Source organism: Eulemur rufifrons, chromosome 1, assembly GCF_041146395.1.
Source record: "Eulemur rufifrons isolate Redbay chromosome 1, OSU_ERuf_1, whole genome shotgun sequence".
NCBI lineage: Eukaryota > Metazoa > Chordata > Mammalia > Primates > Lemuridae > Eulemur > Eulemur rufifrons.
Genome location: NC_090983.1, coordinates 18,120,790 through 18,139,723, shown reverse-complemented (window position 1 = coordinate 18,139,723; position 18,934 = coordinate 18,120,790). Strand labels below are relative to the sequence as shown.

At 57.1% G+C, this 18,934-nt stretch overlaps 1 protein-coding gene across 4 annotated transcripts in view; it reads right to left on the bottom strand.

The window, feature by feature from the left end:
* Positions 1-18,934, bottom strand: part of TNS1 (tensin 1) — a 167,018-nt gene that overhangs the window by 121,986 nt on the left and 26,098 nt on the right. The window contains exon 1 of one of the 4 annotated variants that reach the window (XM_069480826.1): positions 10,672-10,841. The exons of the other annotated variants lie outside the window; for them this stretch is intronic. The gene's annotated coding sequence lies outside the window, so the exon portion shown is untranslated. Of the gene's footprint in view, positions 1-10,671; positions 10,842-18,934 lie in introns of those variants that run through there. 4 annotated transcript variants of the gene reach the window in all.

Here is an 18,934-nt window from a genome sequence, read left to right as displayed (position 1 = left end):
CGGAAGCAGGAGGCCGGAGGGCGGGGCAGCCCAGCGCCCTGTTGCTCCTTGAAATCCATCTGCGGCCACGTTGCAGGAAGCCCCCCACACTCCCAATTAGCTGGCAGCAGAGACTTGACACCAGGCCAGCACTGAAGGCCAGAGGAGGCCTGGCTGTCACCGGCATTGTTCGGCTCCATCTGACGCATATCCACCCCCCTGCAATGTTTCCTTGTTCCCTGGCAGACCTCAGAGATGCACGCATCCGAAACCAGGTCTGGAGGGAGAGGGGGGAGGGCGAAGGGAGGGGCGGCGGAAGACCTCAGAAAACATGGGCAGATTTCAAATGGACAGAAGAGAAAGCTCGCATCAGAGAGAGACCCAGTGACCCAGACGCTGCAGCCGAGTACACACGGCTCGGAACACCCCGAGGCACACACAGCGCACATGCCAGACCGCTGCCAGACCCTGATGCAAAGTCACTCCCTGGTGCCCCGGCCCCACCCCAAGCAGAGCAGCTCAGACAGAAACACACCAGCACGCCCACAGGCAGGGGCGGTCTGTGTGGCCCTGAGTACAGCTGACTGCGGGACGCCAGATGGGGGAAGGACCCAGGGAGGGGAGCAGGGGCCAGCAGAGGTGGGGGTACAGGAGCAGCCTCAGGCCTCTGAAGCACCCCCAGATCTCTGCACTTCTTTCAAAGCACCCACTGCAGTCTGGGCAAGGGCGAATTCCCCTTGGATTGCCTGCCCCACCTGAGCCCCCGCTGGCCTCCTGGGATAGCGGGAAGGGATAAGGCACGTGGGCAGGAGCTGGGTAGGAGGCATCAGAAACGGAGGGGCAGGTGCACAAATGACAGAGTGCCGCTGAGAGGACAATGAACCCCCTGAATATCATGGCATGGAAGCATGGGGAGCAGGGATTTGGGGGACGGAGGTGGTGAGGAGGGGCAAAATAGACTTTAGGGCTTGTGGGACAACCATGTTACATGAACACATACAACATACGTGTACTTTGGACACATAATCCCATTTAATCCTTTTAACACTAGGTACAAGAAGCAAAAACATCCCTTTTTTCCATATGAGGCTCCTGAAACTTAGAGAGGAGAAGCAGTTGGCCAAGGTCACACAGCTCTGAGTGCTTGAGCTGGGACTCGAACCCAGGACAGCCAGACTGCAAATTCTACACTCCTTCAGGCGCACCAAGTCGCCCGGATGCTAGAGGACATGGCAGAGCGATGGGCCTGGGGGCTGTGAGGGCAGAGATGGTGGGAGGGCAGCTGCGGAGGCGAGCAGAGAGGCTGAGGGGCCCCTGCCGGCCTGGACCCCCAGCCCCTAGGCAGGACAGGGACAGGGGAGCTCGGGCTGCTGTGACTCAGTGGCTGGGCCTCCAAGGAGCATTTCCAGAGCCCAGACAGCTGTGCACTGTCTAGGAGCCACCTACCCAGCAGAGACACTGAGCCATTACTCACAGCTGTTACTCACTTTGCCTCTGCACCCGGCCCCCAGCACATCACTTCCTCCTACTCTGTTCCCTAGGGTGGCCGAGGGGAGCCAGCAGATCTGCCCGGCCCCCTCCCTCGCTTCGCTAGCTCCAGCACATCCCCACCTGAGTCACTAGGACAGACGTGGGGAGATTCTGGCTGCCTCAGCCCTGACAGCTGTTGCCCTCTGCTCTGTTCCAAGAACCCAAGCTGCCTGGAGCAGTGGTCACTGGTCAAAGAATGTTCCGGTCCCGCGCTAGAGGGACCTTCCCAGAATCTCAGCTGGAATCCCAGCAGATGACTGAAGAGCCTACAGGTCCCCCACCTCCATGCTGGATGGCTTTTCTAAAGGCCCCAAGAGTAGGAGCCTCTCTGTTCAGAAACATCCATAGACTTGCAAAGTTTCAGCACTGCTGGAAAGAGAGAACTCTCCTAACGCCAGCTTCTCATTTCACAGAGGAGCAAACTGAAGCCCAGAAAGGGGAAGTCATTTGTCTGAAGTCACACAGTGCCAGAGGCGGACTGGCAGGCCACCTGACTCCCTCGCCATGGGTCCTTCCACTGCGCTACACAGTCCCCTCCCTCTGCCCCATGTCAGGGCAGGCCCCTGAAGTCGACTCCCACTCCCTCCTCTTGCAAAGCAGCTGCTTGTCCGGAACACTGGAAACGGGAGATCTGAAGGCAAGATGAGGAGGGAGGAAGGAGTCGCCGCCAGGCAGTGGCTCCTGGGGAGGAATCACTTTCTAACAGGGAAGGGGCATCAGACTCCCGGCCGCAGACTCAGAACAGTCTGCCCAGGCTGCAGGGAGATGGACCCCGGGACCTCTGGAGACTCTGGAGGTAAAAGGCCAGGCCCTCTGGCAGGAAACAAAGGGAGGAATTCCTGGGGTCCCAGCTGGGGACTTGGGAGAGTCCCGGCCTCCTCTCCACTCACCTCTCCTCCCCCGGCCCCCACCCCTCACCCTGGCTCGCCCCAGCTCTCCCAGGGCTCCAGCCTGGAATCCAGGCCTGGCCACTGCCTCCGCTCCCACGCTCGGTTCAGCCCTGCTCAGCCAGCCACAGCACAGGCAGCCACATGTGTGGCGGTGGAGGCAGCTCGTGAGCCACTGACGGATTCCTACTAAGCCTCCAGAGGAGCCACATCTATCTCTTGAGCTCGCCCTGCCCCCTCTGGGCAGCTGCACTCATTCCAGCCGAGAAGCCCCTGTCCCTGGCCCCACTCTCTCCCCTGCCACATAACAGTAATGACAGCAACAGCAACAGCGATACCCCCGGGTTGCACGCACGGCCCGGCCTGCACACCAGACGCAAATCTGTGTCCACGTTTGCAGACGAGCGAAGGGGAGCCCGGCGGTTCGGTAAGTCTTCCATGGCCACACAGCCTGCAAGGTGGGGTCAGGATTCCAACCTAGATGGTGCGGCTACAGAGCCTGTGAACTGGACCCCCAGGCCACATTGCCTCATGGTAGGCCCTTGCTCTAAGCTCCTGAAATCCCCGCTGCTTCATCAGTGCAGTCCCTGAGCACCTGCAACATGCCAGGCACCTGGCCTTGGAGACACTCAACATTCCTCCCCTGTCTCCACACTCACCAGATCACTTGCAGCCAGCAGACAGGCTCCTCCCCACTGACTAGGGGACACCCCTACTCATTTATTCATTCAACAGTGAGGGCCTACTGTGTGCCAGGCCAGATGATAAAGGAGCCTCTTGGTGTCTTAGAAATATGAGTTGCCTGCAGTCTACCCTCACTCCTGCCTACTGCAGCTCATATTGTATGATGCCCTGCCAAGGAGGGCTCTCTCCTGGAGTGAAAGATCTCCCAAGAAGGAGAGTACAGGGCCGCCTTGGCCACCTGATCCAGGAAGGGAAGACAGCACGTGGGCAAGAAGCCCAGAGAGATGAAATGACTTGAGAGAGGATTTCTCAGGCCCAGGTCTGAGGAATTTGAACACAGGACTCCAGGGACCCAGGTCCTAGGTTGTGGCCTGTCCCCAGGCACCCCTGCCCAGTATAGCCTTCACAGCTTCCCAAATGTCCTTCCTAAATCATGTTTCTTCTATATCAAAACCCTCGGCTGCTCCCCTCTTTAACCTAGCTCAGAAAATCCTCCCCAGCCCCAGGCCCTAAGCAACACCTCCAGGCTGTCCCTGAAGCCACCCTTTCCCACACGTGCCATTTTTAAGCCACTATATACTGTGCGCTTGCTCTGTGCCAGGCGCTGTGCTCAGCGCTTCACAAATAGTATCTCGTCTCATCCCTACCATAACACTACGGGATTGGAATATTAACCCCATTTTACAGATGCAGATACTAAGGCTCAGACCGACGTCCCACTAGTGGCAGGCAGCAGAGCTGGGAGGGAGACCCAGGCTTGTCCGACTCTAACGCAGGGCTGGAGCCGTTACTGTAACCATGTTTACCTGCACGCCACTGCGCTCTGCGCGTGCCTTCCCCTGTCCTGAAAAACGCTTTGTCCCTCCACCACCCCCAACCCCTGCCAAACTCCTTCTCAACCTTTGAAACACATCTCAATGGCACCTCTTCCCTGAAGGCTTCTCCACTCCTCCAGCTCACGTGAACTGCTTCCTGCTTGACATTCCGGCTGCATTTTGCAGAAACACTCTGTCTACTCCCCTTTGTCTCCCACTGGACTGTGTCTCCCTGGCCTTTCCAGCTCCATACCTGGCACCTTGCCTGGCACAGGGTGGGTGCCCTAAAAAGCTCCTAAAGTGAGCAGTCAAGAGGCCCCAGTGCCCAGCTGGACGCGGTCGCTGCCTCACAGCCTCCACAGTGGCTGCATGGGCACTGCCCCGAGAAGCCAAGCCCTGGGGCCAGCCCACCTCTGCCACCCCCATCACAGGCAGGCATCAAGTGCCCCCCAGTCACAGCCTGACACCCCAGCTCGTGGCCCTGAGTGGAGGCTTCTCCCCATGCCAGCCCCCCTTCCTGGCTTGTCGGCCCCTCTCACTCAACCAGCTCTGCTGTTTCTGGGAGTCTCAGCCGGTGATTAGGGCCCTAATCAGCAGGACTTCCTGCCAGCGACTGCCAGAGGTGGGGGCGGGGCGGGGAGGGAAGCAAGGTCAATCCAAGGTGAAGTTCTGCAGCCTGGGACCAGAGCAGGACCAAGGGAGGTGGACTCACAGACCCTCCACCCCTCCAGCCCTTCACTTCACAGGTGAGGATGCTGAGGCCCAGTGAGGAAAGGGACTCATCCAGAGTGGAGGGACAGAGCCAGGGACAGACTCAGATCTGTCCACTTGAGGGGCACTACTCTCCCACTGGCCAAAAACAGGGACCCCCAGGGCAGAGACCCTCCCTCACTCTCCCCTGAAGCCCTCGGCCCTGCTGCACCCACCCCATGCCAGCACCGAGCCCAGTACTGAACCCCTAGGCTGCTCCCATAAAGCGTGGTTGTCGACCAGCTGATTGCCCAGGTCTGGTCAAGGTCAAGGGCCAAAGGTGAGGCCCACCTCTAGATGACCAATGGCCTAGAAACGGGGCAGAGGTGAGCAGGGGCCAAGGAGGAGAAGCAAGATAGGGCCGGACTGAGCTCAGGAACCTCCCCGGCTCTCATCATCATCAACCCAAGCCCATTCTTTCTCCAAAAAAAAAAAACAAAAAAACTTAATGCCTTTTACAGCTGCAACTGGGCGGGCCAGGGATCTGGAAATGGAGCTCACCCCCAACCCAGAGCAGCCCCAGCCTCCCTGGGTGGGAACCCAGCTGGGTGGAGAGTGCAGCTTGGCAGGCCTTGTGGGCTGACCCCTACTAATGAGGAATGTCAGGGGCACCGGAAAACAGAGACCCCAGAGAGGGCAGAGGCCTAGGATGGAGAGGGAGTGTGGCCAGGAGCCCTACCCTACCAGGGGTTCAAAGCTCTCAGCTTGTATGGCATGCAGGAAGGGCTGGACATGGTTCTCCCCCAACCCCTACCAACAAGGGACTGAACTAAAGTTACAGCAAGAGGAATGCAAGTTAGATTTCAGGGCAACCTAGAGGGTATAAGACAATAATTTGCAGCAGTTATTTGGGGGTCCTACTTTAAAACGTAGGTGCCCCCTCTATGGATATAGCCCTTGGTCCAGGGTAGCCTGCCTGGAGGCCACGCCAGGTCCCTGCCAGGCCTGGGAGTCTCCAATGATGTGACTTTCATCCATGATGGGATGGGACCCAAGAAAGGGAGCTTGGGCTGGTTTATAATAACACATCTTGTTTACGGTGATGGCAGCTTTCTCAGAGCCCTCCATAAACACAGCTCTGCATCAGCTCCCTGGGCCGACAAGGCCTCTAGCTCCTTGCCTGCCCCCTAACCACAGGGAAAGACAGTGGGGAAAGGAAGACTCTTCTCCGGGATCTGATGCTAGAACCCTTAAGGGAACATGATGCCAAGATCTCCTTCACTCTCTGGTCCCATAATTCTCCCCATCTTGGGGATGGAACAACCACGACAAGAGGAGTGAACCAACAATTGGGGTCCTGGAAGAAGGCCACCAACACCACCAATGATAATGACAATTACTAACCTTGATCGAACATGTACTATGTACACGGCTCAGAGTGCTTTAAACAAATGAATTCATTTGATCCTCACAACCACGCCACGAAGTAGGTACTATTATCCCATTTTACAGTGGGGAAACTGAGGCTCACAGAGATCCAGTCACTTGCCAAGACTACACAGCGGATAAACGGGGTGTCATGAGCTGAGGCCCAGCAGTCTGGCTCCAGACTCGCATTCTCTGCCTTGCCATGGGCCTCTTGGTGAGCACAGCCCCGTACCCGAGTCTAACAAATGCTCACCAGGCCCTGTCAAAAACACTCGCCCCTCGGCCCCCCAGGAGTCAGTCACCTGTGTTGAGCAGCACTCTGCCAGGCACAGCAAGGATCGCCAGGGAGTCAAAAGGTGCAGGCCTGCCCTCAAGGAGCTTGTAATCCAGCTAGGAGACAGGTGAGCCCACGGGAAACTTGCAAGGATCATAGAAACCTAAGGGGGTCCACAATCCCTGCCAGAGAAGGCTGAGGAGGGTTCCTGGGGGAACCAGACCCAAGACTGGGACCCCCATAGTGGCAGAAAGGCCCAGATTCCACCCAGGCACTCCTCTGATCACTCATCCCTGCCCAGCTCCCGAGGACCCCGCCCTTCTGGGCTGGTCCCTCCTGCCTCCCACACCCAGGCCTGAGTTGCAGGCTCCCAGCCCTAAAAAGGCAGGGATTACAGAGCCCAGACTAGCCCCAGAGGAGGCAGCGCCAGGGACTGGCCTGGGCCCACCTACCACCCCTCCCATACTGGCTCTGACTCCACAGAGACCAGCCTCTCTCCTCGAGGGACAATGAGGTGGGGCAAGTAGAAAGATGGCCAAGGCCACCAGCCTGGATAGAGGCAGGCCTGGGACGCAGCTGCGCTGGGGGTCTGTAGCCTCCTGCGGCCTCCTCCTCGGGGATGGGAAAGTGCTTCGGGCGACTGGAAAGAAGGAAAGGGAAGAGGGCCACGTGTGACCTTGCATAATGGAGGGGGCACTCAGGGAGGCCCCCCTGCCACCCCGCCCCTTGTTCCAGCTCACTTGTGCCCACACCTCTGCATGCCTAATAGCCCTGGACAGCTAAGAGCCAGCCAGCGAGGGAGCCACCAAGCCAGAGGCCAACAGGGGACAGTGCTGGGGACAAAGTCTAGGACAGTCCTCTCCATTCCCAAAATACCACCCTCTCCCTCCCCCACTGCCACACCCACTTCTGATATGCTTTTTTCACACTCCAGTAACTGGGATGGCTTTACCACCTGTCTCTATGCATGCCCCACCCCCAAACCCATCCCTCACTGGGCCTCAGTTTCCTTTCTGGGGCCAAAGAGACTCACGGTCCCAGAAATAAGCCACAAGCCAGAACCACTTGCAGCCGAGAGCCTTTGCCGGCCACCCAGTTCCCACCCTGGCTGCTCCGGGCTCACGGCACCCTCCGCACACTCCCATTCCTTCCCCACCCACCCCTCCCTCCATCACTGGGTCTCTCTCAAACCCCAGGGAAGAGTGTCCTAATTAAACACCTCATCTAGTCCCAGACTGGAGAGAGGGGCTGACGTTAGGATTAGAAAGGACCCCGCCCCCAGACAAAGCCAGGACTGCAAAAGGGGCTGCCTTGAGTGGAGGTGGCGGGATGAGTGGGGTGACCTCCGCCTCCCACTCCACCCTCTCTGCTCAGGGCATCTGCAGAGGAGAGGCTGCAGGGGAAGTAGGAAGGATGGAGCCCAGGGCGGTCGCAAGCCCACCCCAGAAGCCCACATGGACATTCCATCACAGGAAGCCCAAACCTGCCTGCATCTGGGTTTGGGAACTCTTCAGCCCCACCCCCACCCTCCTCCTCTCACTGCCCACCACAGGGAAAACAGGTTTGGAGAGGTGACCCGCTCCCAGCTCCTGAGAGGCCCTTGAGAACAACTGCTTCGGCTTGTACCCACCCCCATGCTGGTTACACAGACCACTTCAAGCTGCCCTGACAACCCTGCGTTGTTTACAAATGTGGAAACTGAGGGTCAGGTGAGACCCGCCCCAGGGTTTGCTGCACCTCGGATCCTAGCACTGTCCTCAGCCGACCATCTCCAGACTGGCTGGGGAGTTCCCTGTAGGGGAGGTCACACTCAGTGGAGGCTCAAGGTGCCCAACAGGGAGCAGCCAACCCCTGGCCATGCACGTGGCCCTAGAGCCCACGGCAGGGGCAGGGGCCCCAACTGCAGGTGGGGGCAAGGGCTGTGGTGCTGGATGTCCCTCCCACTGTGCCACACAGCCCACGGGTGTGCCCCAGGCCTCGAGGGGTTAACCAGCAGGCCCAGGCACAGAGTGGGCCCAGAGGAATAGGAAGAACCTCAGAGCCTCTGCAGGAAGCAGCTGGGGCAGACCTGGTGGGCAGCTGTGGGTGGCGCACAGTGCCAGGGCAGAGCCTCAAGCTCTCTGTTCTCCAAACGTGGGAGGGAGAGTCCTCTCTGAGTCCTCTCTGTGCCCACGCCCCAGGCCACAGGCCACAGCTGCCCGATCCCCCATTCTGGTGCTAGAGAATTCCCCAGTTCCAAGAATCCCAGGCCCTCAGTGTCCCAAGAGACCTTCCAGGTCATCGCCTCTAACCACAACCCAGCACAGGAACCCTTCCAAGCCCTTCTCCAGCTTCTGTCGAACTCCCCCCAGGACGAGGAGCTCACTACCTTACAAGGCAGCCCATTCTCCCGCTGACTGCTCAGGGGCCTTAGAAAGCTCTTGCCTTAACGGAACCGAGCTTCCACCTCTGGGGCCCCCTCTTTCAACCAAACAAAAGTCCATTCTGCCCCCTACCACTCTGCTTCCTGCCCCCACCTCAGTAGAAACAGAACACTGAGGGTTCCTAAACTCTAATGCTTTGGCACAGCCCATCAGAGACCAGAAGATGGTCACAAGACAGTAATGTCTCCCCTGAACCTTCATGAACCCTATCCCAGCCCCACTCCACCCAGCCACCAGCTTTTCTGGGTTTATCTTTCTTGATGCGTCCACCCCATGGGAAGTTATACACTGGGCTCCCAGGGAAGTGAAGTAGCAGAAGCGAGGGAGGGATCAGGGACAGTGGGTGGGAGCAGAGGGTCCCAGGATGGTGTCTCCATCACCCCGAACTCTCAGCTCCAGATGCAGGTGCTGGCTCCCAGCTCTGGCAGCCCCATTGGACTAGCTGAGACCCCCAGCCTGGCCCCAGCCCACTTCTCTCTGGCTCCCTGCCCTCAGCAGGCTGCAGAGGCCAGGCCAACCCCAAGCTGGGTCCCCAGCACTGGTCCCATTAAGGGCTCTCCCACTCAACTCTCCATCCCAATCCAGAACCTTCCCCCTCCCTCCCAGCCCCTGGGCCAGAGGTGTCAGGCAGGTGCCTCCCCTGCAGCGAGCTCTGAGGTCCTGGGAGAGAGCTGGGGTGGGGAAGACAGGAGAAGCTGTCAGCTGGCAGGTGGGATTTGAAGCCATGTGTGAGCCACAGTGGTCCCCACCCCTTGGGCAGTTTCCGGAGGGAAGAGAGAGTGCCCCCCTCACACCCCTACCCTGTCTCTGCTCTGCCACACAGAGGGACAGCTGGGGCTTTCCCAAGAGAAGCCCCTGTCCCCAAAGATGCAGGAAACCTAGTATGCAGTTCTCCCTTCTATGCCCACCCACAGCCACCTGTCTTTCTGCCCTCCTGAGTCGGACCCTCCCTGCCCAGCACCCATCCTGTCCCCAACCCCACCCAGTCCCCTGCAGGGAGGCCAGCCTGGGAGCACAGCAGGCTTCCCTGGATCACCCCCTCAGCCACCCCTCCCAGTTTCCTCTTGTAGCACAGTGGCCAGCCTAAGACATCTGGGTGGGCAGACCTGCCTGGGTCCATAGTTGGGGCTGGGGGTAGACACTGAGGTCACCCTGCAGGGACTCCCAGCCTGGAAAGGGGAGACAGGAGGGCACCAGGTCAGAGGAGGAGAGGAGGGTGAGGAAAGGAGGGTGCAGGGGGAGGGGGGAGGCAGCTGCCCATGTCTGTTCATTAACCACCTGGATTAGCCATTTCTGCCCAGAGGGGTGAGGAAGGAGCAAGAGCTGGGGGTTGGGGAGGGCAGAGGGGCCCTCATGCCAGGCTGTGTCCATGCTGAGCAGTGGAGGGGGGGAAAGTGCTCTGAACCCCAACCCTTCCAGGCCCGCCAGGCCCCCTGCAGCCTAGGTCAGCCCTCTGGGAGCAAAGAGCCCCAAGGAGGAGAAAGGCACCCTGACAGCAGTGCCAGTGGGTGGCAGGGAAAGAAATGAAGAGGACACAGTACCCAGGCCCCTGCCACGGGCAGGCAGGTGGCACAGGAGACCCTCCAACCTTCCCCCTCCCTTGGTCCCTGTGTCCCCACTCCCCAGCTGGCCTCGGTCCCAAGCAGCCACTGACACCAGCACCTTCCCCAGCAAACCAACTCCTTCTGTTGGTGGCTCTCTCAGGACAGGGACAGCCGCACCCCAGACATCCCTGCCAGCACCACAGGAACATCTGAAGACGGGGGACTGACAGGGCGACCCCTGAGGGGTTTGCCCAGCCCAGGAACAAGGCACCAGGCAGGCTGACCTCACTTGCCCCGAATTTACACCCTAATAGGTGGTCTCCACTGCATCAGTGCCAACAGCCCAGCAGCCCTGCCGGCTCCATCCCCCTAAACATACAAACACACACACACACACACACACACACACACACTCACCTTTCCTGCAGGGGCGCCACTGAGTGGGGTGGGTGTCTGGGCCAAAGGACTCCCTGGGCTGGGTGGTGGCCAGTGGTGGGGGCAAAAGCTGTAGCAAGCAAGAAGCTGGTTGTCCAGAGGAAGGCAGTGAGTGAGCACTGTGTCCAGGCAGGGAGCGGGTGCAAGGAGCAGAGCTGGTCCCAGGGCCACTGCTGGGAGCAACTGAGCTGAGGGCTCAGCTAGCTGGGTTCCAACCAGTGGCTGGCTGTGGGGCGGGCCAGTGGTGCACCGCCTCCTTCCCGGAGTCAGCCAGCAGTCGGCCCCCTCTGCCAGCAGCCGCCTCCTTTAACCCCTGCAGCGCTCTGCGGGCTGCACTTTACCCAGCTCAGGCTTGGGCATGGCACAGGTGCCTGGGCAGGAGCTTGCCCAGAAGTGTGGCCTACCCCTTCTTCAGCCAAAGGCCCGGCAGCCTCCCTGAGGACTCAAGGGGCAGGGACAGTGGACTTGGGGGACAGGGGTGGGGAAGGGGGTAGGGAGGATTCAGGACCCTGAGAGCCAGAACCCCATGGAAGAGACACACCTGCAGAGAAATGGCCAAAGGGCTGCCGGGTGGGGAAGGGTGTTAGGTGAGATGATGATGATGACGATGATGATGATGATGATGATAATACAGCAACTCTCAGCTTTTGTTCAGCACTCTGCTTTCTGCCATTTCCAACTCATTTTGTGACTGGAGACCAGGAATCTCACTTCTGAACCTGTTTTTTCTTCAGCTGTCAAATGTGGGATAACAGTGCCTGCATTTTCTCTGGGCTGAGTCAGGACATTGCGACTGTATATTCCAAAGTGATCTGAACCAAGCTCTAGTTAATGAAATGCATGCTTCAGTTCTCTTTGAAATGCATCAACAAATAAGAAGGATCGATGGAAATGTGATGAAACAGACATACCAAAGTGTTCACTGTAGAATTTAGGGAGTTCATCATGTAATCATGTCACCTTTTCTACACATATGAAAATTTTTATCACTAAAAATAATGGGGGAAAATAGATGTGAAATATTTGGAGCACCAAATAAATGATAAAAGTGAAGAAGCAGATAGGATTATTTAGACCTGTGAACTAAAAATAAAATCCTAAGCCCTCTGCTAATTGAATAGACCCTTCTCAGCCAAGGGGACCCCAGAAACGCCATAAAACTGAGTTCCCAGCCATGATAGGATGGGAGAGATAAAGCACAATTCATATGCATGATTTCCCTTCATAAATATTCATGACTCCTCCTATACCTTGTTGAATATGTGTATTCGACTACCCTGCTCAATATAAAATCCTGTTGCCTTTTGTCTCTTCTTCAAAGTATATGTGCCTGGTTTCTGGCCGAGAATCAGTTTCCTAACCTGTTGGAATGGCCTCCCAACAGGCTGCTACCCTTTATGAGAAGTAAAGCGCTTCTTTTTTCCAAAGTTTAAACCTTGTTAATTGCATTTTAGTTAACAGAATGGAAGAGGAAAAGTCATTTGCTGCAACCTATTGTATGCCAGGCACTAAAGATCAGTCTCTCTCATTTAATCCTCAAATCATCCTTGTTATTACAGCTGGAACAGTTGACCTCAGAGCAGGTTGGTGACCTGTGCAAGGGCAGGCAGGATCATCCAGAAGAGGACCTCAGACCCAGGCGTGCTGGCTCCAGAGCCACACTCCTCGCCACTCAGACTTCCAAAGGCTGAAAGGCCCTTCCTTGTTTTCCCCATCTGGGCCAGTGACCTCCATCTCTGAGTCTCAGTTTCCCCTGTGGCATGATGAGTTGGCATCCAAAGCTCTTTAAGAACTTTTCCAGTCCTAACACTCACTAATTTTATTAATTCAGCCAAACCCTTCCCCAGGCTTCAATTTTCCCCAGGAGTACAATGACAAGAGAAGCCCAGAGTTGGGACAAGATTTTGGAGCATCCGGGGCCAGAGACACAGGGAAATGGCTAGCACTTTGGAGGGCTGCCCCACCCCCAATCGCGGACAATGAAATCCTTGGGGGGGCTGGACGGTGAGGGCCTCCTTCTCAGGACCTTACATGGGGGGTAGAGTTAGAGGCCTCATTCCACCCTGTCTCCACAGCAAGCTGACCATATCCCGCCCCAGGTGGAAGGAGAGTCTGGGTTCCTGGAGTCCCAGACTTCAGCATCTCAGAACCCACCAGCCTCGACAGCAGCCTCAGTCGGCAGGAGTGCGGATGCGGCCCGGTGATGGCAATGATGGCGGAGACTGACGGACCTGTGGGGACACCTGGCCCAGTCGTCTCCAGCCCCAGCCCAGCCCCAAACCAAGTCTCCCACTCACTCTCACCAATGCTGCCAGGTGGCCCCACAAATAGCCGTGCTCTGCCCAACCCCGTCACCCACCCCCACCACAGACTAAGGGCCCCTCAGGGCTTAGGTCACCCTAGACGGGGGACAGAAGTTAGAGGATTCTGAGTCAGTTCGAGGTCTCCAGTGTCCTCTAAAAGTCGATGGGGAGTATGCTGTAAAACTGGAACCCCCTTCCACTCACAGGCCCCAGAATGGCAGAACGCATCATCCACCCCTGCTCCTCCTCCCAGCCTACACCCACATCATCCTGATTGACAGCAAAGGGTCCCAGCTCCCCACTGCCTGTCACGTCCAGTCCCAGCTCTGCAGCAGGACATCCCAGCCCCCGCCTCCCCCACCTTATCTCCCTCCACCCCGCAACTCTGACCTCCAGGCCCTTCCCATCACACCAATCCCTCTTCTCCCTGTCAGCACTCAAGGCTCAGTTCAGAAGCCACATGCTCCCTGGACCCTTCTCTGGCGGCACGGCTTGGTGGGCACTGCCCTCTGCCCTGGCCAGCCAGGGCTCTGCTACTCGCTAATGCCCTGACACACGGCCGGCTGGGTGCATTTCTGTATCTCCCGTTTGTTGACAGTGAAAGATTTATTCATCCTTTTCCTTCCCCTTTCCCGCTTTGTTCAGTGCCCAGCACAGGGTTGCACATAGCAGATGCTCAGTAAATGTGGAGCGAATAAACGAATGATGGAGAGATGGCTGGACGATTGATTAACACTTGAATAAAGGAGCATTTGAAAATGCTCAATCCTGTACAAGGCTGTATCGAGACAACTGTACACAGACTGTCTTTGAAGCTCTGTAACTGTAGGCAGAAACACTGTGCCAGGACTGGGGAGCCACTGAAGTGACACAGAGACGTCCCAGACACGTCCCAGACACGTCCCACGACCCCCAGGTCTGTGGCAGATCCGGGGACCTTGAACGACACCTCCTCCACCTGCTCTCAGGAGGCTTTGGAGGTTACTCTGCCCACCCCACCCCAACGTCACCCCCTCTCTCCAGCTGCCTGCTCCAGCACCTGGGCGCAGAACCAGGAACGCAGCAGGTCCCTAGAAGCCATAGAGAGAGGAAGTCAAGGAGCTGGAGGACTTCAAAGAGAAACAGCCGCCTTCCTCTTTATTTCCAAGAGCTGTCCCACATCCCAACATCCACACCCAGCTTTCCCCAGTGTCAGTCCCCCCACCTCTCTCTCTCTCTCACACACACACACACACACACACACACGCGCGTGCACACACACGCACACACGCACACACACGCACACACATGCACACACAGTGAGAACTGCCTTCTAAACAAGACTGCTCAGCCCCCTTTCTCTCTCCTCCCCACCCCTCCTCCTCATGCACCCCCCCTCATCCCCCTCCTAGCCCCAAAGACCAGGATCCCCAGGGCCTCCATCTCCCCCCAACCCCCTGAACCAGCCCATGCCCCTTCCCCTCCTCCCTGCCTCCCACCCCAAGTGCAGGATTGCACATCTGGTTCCAGTTGTGGTTGGTCCCTTCAGGGGTAGGCCTGGGGGTTTCTCATAAAACTGAATAATACCAGCCTTGGAGCCAAGTGGAGCTGGGGGAGGGGGCAGGAGGGGAGGCAGGGGGAGGGGAGGAGATGGCAGCAGAGGTGTGGAGACACAGAGCCCAGAAAGGAGAAGGGCAGTGCCTGGCACCGAGTGGGCGCCCAGTGGAGGCCTGTGAGCCGCAGACAGAGGCTGCAGGAACAGATGGCAGGGGAGCCAGGAGCAGAGCAAACAGGACAAAGAGGGGGTCAGAAACAGAGACCCAAAGGGAGGGGAGAGATGGAGCTGGGGGTGGGGGACAGCGCCCTGGAGCAACAGAGCGGCCATTGAGGAGGGCAGGGAGCAATGAATTGTGCGTGTCGGGGCCAGGTGCTGAGTTAGGCACTTCCACTGGGAGAGGAGGGACACGACAGAAAGGGGACAAAACACACAGAGAAGCAGAGGAGAAAGAGGGGACAAAGTCAGAGAGAAAGATGGGGCAAGAGTGTTGGGTCCAGATCTCCCAGGCCTCTCAGCCCCGGCCCCATCCACGGCCCTCAGTGGCCGGGACAGAAAGGGGGGCTCAACCCAGGGCCGCCCTCGTCCGTTCCTTCATCTCACTCTGATCAACATTTCAGCGCCTGCCCTGCGTCAAACCTTGCCCATGTGGGGGCCACATCGGCCCCTGGGAGTGGCTGCGGTTCTCAGAGCGGGTAAGCACAATCACAGAGCCACTGAGGACGGGGACAGATTTGAATCCAGGGCTTCCAACTCAAGGTCCTGTCACCGTATGACACAAATGGGAATTTCAGGTCACAGTGCTCCTTCTGGGGGACACCATGTCACGCAACACCCACGCTCAGAGGGCCAGAGCCTCAGGTCCTCACAGCACCAAGGGTAAGGTCCTCTGAGCTGGGCTAACAGTTCACCAAAACTCCCAGCAGGGAGGGGTCGGCTTCCCAAATCTTCCTATGATGGAGCCACCATTGCTAGTGCCCCAGGCCCCCCACTCTCTTCTTCCCTGTCCATCACAGAGATGCCACATGCCCAGGTCCCAAAGGAAGGGGCCACTTGGGCACAGCTCTGCTTCTCTTCCTTGAGGCACTAGGGGAGGCTGTTCTGGGCCTCTGAATCCTGCTGGGCCCAACACACAGGCCCCACCCAGAGCCCTCAGTGGCTGGAGACAGAAAGGGGGGCTCAACCCAGGGCCCCCCTTGTGTGTTCCTGGTGGGAGCCAGGCCCTGGGGGCCACCCTAGGTGGTTGATATATGGACATTTGAGTTGCACCCTCCCCTGGCTACACCTGCAGCCAGGATGAGTTCTGGCTGTCCCCAGGATGCTTTTGTCTCAGAGTCACACCCTGGGATGCTCGGGCTCCTTCTAGGACTGACGCCAGAAGCCACCAGACACTGCTGCCCTGGAGTGGCCCTCGTCCTTCCTTCCTGACACCGGCTCCTCTTCCCTGTATCAGCCTTAACACTCGGGCCACAAGGAGGCAGGAGCAGGGGCGCCCTCCTCACCACCCCCGCAGCCTCTGTGTCTTCTCACTCGCTGCATTTGCACCATCTCTCAAAGTGCAGAAATGGGCACATCAGGCCCTTCACTGCACACTCCCCCTGGGAGGAAAAGTGCTGGCCCTTCCACATTCCAGCTTCCCACTCAGATTTGTCCCACAGTCAGAGCACAGAGGACAGAAAGGGCGGGAGTTGAGGGGAAACGGCCTCTGCCAGCAGCTTAGCCCCTGGGCACACACTGGCAGCCCCTCCCTCCTCTAATCCTGCCTCAGTTTCCAGCCAAGAGCCTCAGACTGGGAGTCAGGGCATTGGGTTCTAGCCCAACTCAACCACCAATGCCCTTGGTGACCAGGGGAAAGTCTCAGTCCCCTTGGCTTCAATATCTTCATCTGATGGCCTTAAGGTCCCTTGGAGATTCCTAGGAACACGTTTCTAGGCAGACGTTGGTCCTTGCAGAAAGTCCCTGCTGATGCCAGTTCACTGCACACAAATCCTTCCTCTTCCCTGAGAAGCATGATTTTAAAGCTGGAAGGACCCTGGAGTTCCAGGGCAGGATTTCCCTAGGACCTACCCCAGAAAGACCACCGGCTCCATCCTGACCCTTTCGGGAGCCACCACCCCTCCCTCCCATAGCCCACACCCAGAACCCCAAACCCATTATTATCAGGCTCCTAGACTGGACCACCAGGGGAACCCCCAGACCAAGCTGATCTGGATCCCAGGAAGGTGTTGGCAGGATCCGTGATGAAATTCTCAGAGACGAGATAGAAAGCTGAGTGGATTCCTGACCAGCAGGGGTGGTGATTAATAGATCAATGTCAACTTCTCGATTTGCCAAAGGGCTCTGTCCTCTGCCCTGGCTTGTTCAACATACTTATCAGTCACTTAGGTAAAGACTTAGAAGGGAGGTTTACCAAGCGAAAGAAGTAACACACACACACACACACACACACACACACAAAAGAACCAGAAGGAAGAACTAAGATGCTGTATTGAACTGCAATGCAAAACTGGCTTTATAAATAGCCCAGAATTAGCAAGGGAACATTTCTGTTGGGGTAATGTCCTGAACCAGGGTTTAAAAGTCATAAAATACCTGAATTCATAATAGTTCTTGCCGAGAAAAGTCTAAGATTTAGTGAAATCAGGAATTCGATTTAGCTGACAATACGATATGGCTGTCCCCAAAAGGCCCAAGCACTTTCGGTTGCATTAATAGAGGTATAGAATCTAGACCAAAGGAGGTGAGAGTTCCACTCTAGTCCACCAGGCACCATCAGAAATTTCAGGTTCTCTTCTGTACCCTGTAAGCCAGAGTCCAGAGGAGGACAGCAGTATACACTTAAGAAACATTTGTTGACGGGTACAATGAAAGCCCTGACTTCAGCATGATACAGTTCATCCATGTAACAATAAAACACTTGTACCTCCTAAATTTTTTGAAATAAAATATATATATATATATATATATATATATATATATTTAAACAAATACTTATTGAATAAAAAGCACAAGGAAAGGTTAACGAAATTTAGCCCAATTTTTATTTCAGGTAATAGAGATAAGACACAACAGGCATCATCAACTGCTTGAAAAATAGACTTGGGAAAGTGAGCCAGGGCAAATGCCTCTGCCCACTTACACCGCCCTTGCCTCCCTGCCCTTTCATCTGGGAACTCCTTGAAGCCTGGGACCATTTCCCATTCATCTTTGAATGGCCAAGAGGCAGAAACAGCCAGAAGCAGCTGCTAAGGATGGGATAGCATCCCGCCGCAGGGCCAGGCCTGTGGGCGCTGGTCAGTGGGGAGCGTGCTGGCCGCCCCAGGAGAGCTGACCTCTAGCCAAGCTTCCTGCTGAATGTCTGGCTCGCACCTGCTGCCCCAGCAGGCCCTGGTGCTGGCCAGGTGGCCTCTCACCTCCAGGCCTCCTCTCACCTCCAGGCCTCCTCTCACCACTACCCAGCGGCCCTATGGAGACTGGTTCCAGCTGGGCACCCCTGCCCAAGGCCCAGAGCTGCCCACCAGCCCAGGTCCAAGCCTTGGGTTCCTCTCCTCCTCTTCTCTTCCCTCTCCTCTCCCCCTCCCCGAATCTCATCACCAGCAGGGCCCTGTCCCCCAACTCTTCTGTGCATCTGCCTCCCTTCCCCCCTCAGTCTCCCCCACACACCATGCCTTCTCCCTGCCACCTAGCCTCACTCCCCAGGGTTCTGCTCAGGGCCATAGGGGCCACCCCTGTGCCCTCGGCGCCATGGCAATGAGCTGCGGGGAACTCACCCTTTGCAGCACCCTCCCCGTCTTCCCAGAGTGTTTAATGATGGGACACTTCCAGGGTTGGAGAGAGCTAGAGATTTCCCCCCTGAGGATTTCGGTTCTGCCCCTACAGATCATGATCATTTTGCTCCACCTTGAAATGGGGCCTATCCCGCTATTCCCCCAGCATGAGAATCAGAGAAACCAGGCCCAGAAGTGGGGGCAGGGGTGGGAGGTCCCAGGCTTTGGAGTTGCACAGACCACATCTGAAGCCTGGCCACCCCACTGACTAGATGTGTGACCTTGAGCATGTTTCTTAACTGCTCTGAGCCCTCAGCACAGGGTCTGGCACGGAGCAGCCCTCCATAATGTTACCTCTCCCGCACCCTCCTCCTTCAAATAAGCATCACCACCCCCATCCTAGAGGCAGGATTCTTCTCTCCTTCCCCTCTATCTCTCTGGCCCTGTTCAATAAACGCTCAAATTTATTGAGTGCTTTCCAGTTGCCAGACACTGTTCTTAGAGCTTCATGGGTACGAACTCATTTTAATCCTCCCAACTGCCCACTGGGTACTGACCACTGCTGACCCATTTTACAGATGAGAGAACTGAAGTTCAGAGGCATCAGCTACTATTGCTACTCCTCTTGTAACTAAAGCAGC